The 1390-nt window shown below is 51.6% G+C and overlaps 1 pseudogene across 1 annotated transcript; it reads left to right on the forward strand.

Annotated features, from left to right (window-relative positions):
* Positions 1 to 263: 263 nt before the first annotated feature.
* LOC308044089 (olfactory receptor 14J1-like) lies at positions 264 to 1188 on the forward strand (annotated as a pseudogene). The gene has a single exon. The product of its transcript is annotated as an olfactory receptor 14J1-like (transcript).
* Positions 1189 to 1390: the final 202 nt, after the last annotated feature.

The raw sequence follows: 1390 nt of genomic DNA on the forward strand, positions 1-1390 counted from the left end.
TGAACCCCAGGGCTGGCCCCTGCCCACCCCATCACACAGGGTCAGGCTGACTCAGGAGCCCCTGGGCAGAGACCCTGCTCTTCATTGCACACTCATCAAGCACCGACGAGGGCTCAGCCAGGACATTCTCCTGAAAAAAATAATGGGTCTCTTTGTGTGAGTGGGGTGGGAGAGACTTTGGGAAATGGCTTTGGTTGTTCCCATAGAAGGCTCGATCTAAACCTTTTCCTCCTTGCACAGGTCCTCATGCCCACAGGCAGCAAATGACCAACAGCAGCTCCATCACCCAGTTCCTCCTCCTGCCATTCGCAGACACACGGGAGCTGCAGCTCTTGCACTTCTGGCTCTTTCTGGGCATCTACCTGGCTGCCCTCCTGGGCAACGGCCTCATCATCACCACCATAGCCTGGGACCAGCACCTCCACACCCCCATGTACTTCTTCCTGCTCAACCTCGCCCTCCTTGACCTGGGCTCCATCTCCACCATTGTCCCCAAGTCTATGGCCAATTCTGTGTGGGACAGCAGGACCATCTCCTTTTTGGGATGTGCTGCACAAGTCTTTATGTTTTTCTTTTTCATTTCAACAGAGTATTCTCTTCTCATCATCATGTCCTACAACTGCTACATTGCCATCTGCAAACCCCTGCACTACGGGACCCTCCTGGGCAGCAGAGCTTGTGTCCACATGGCAGCAGCTGCCTGGGCCACTGGGTTTCTCCATGCTCTGCTGCACACGGCCAATACATTTTCACTGCCCCTGTGCAAGGGCAATGCCCTGGGCCAGTTCTTCTGTGAAATCCCCCAGATCCTCAAGCTCTCCTGCTCACACTCCTACCTCAGGGAACTTGGGTTGCTTGTGGCTAGTAGCATTTCTGTGTTTTGGGTTTATTGTGGTGTCCTATGTGCAGATCTTGAGGGCCGTGCTGAGGATCCCCTCTGAGCAGGAATGGCACAAAGCCTTTTCTACCTGCCTCCCTCACCTGGCCGTGGTCTCTCTGTTCATCAGCACTGGCATGTTTGCCCACCTAAAGCCCTCCTCCATTTCCTCCCCATCCCTGGACCTGGTGGTGTCTGTTCTGTACTCGGTGGTGCCTCCAGCAGTGAACCCCCTCATCTACAGCATGAGGAACCAGGAGCTCAAGGATGCCCTGTGCAAACTCATATCTTATTGTTTTGTAAAGCAATAAACCACCCATCTGCTTCTACATAGGTGTTTTAATGTAGCTAATTACAGGTCCAGCCTGTCATCTGGATTTTTTGTTGTTATTATTTGTTTTCTTCTTGTGATAATGTTGTCATCCCCTTTCTAATTCACTATTGGCTTTTCTTTTATAACTGTTGGCTGTGCAAAGGAGGAGCCGTGCTCTCCTTTTCTCTAAACAAAATAAA

Source organism: Nesoenas mayeri (genome assembly GCF_963082525.1).
Source record: "Nesoenas mayeri genome assembly, chromosome: 10".
Classification (NCBI taxonomy): domain Eukaryota; kingdom Metazoa; phylum Chordata; class Aves; order Columbiformes; family Columbidae; genus Nesoenas; species Nesoenas mayeri.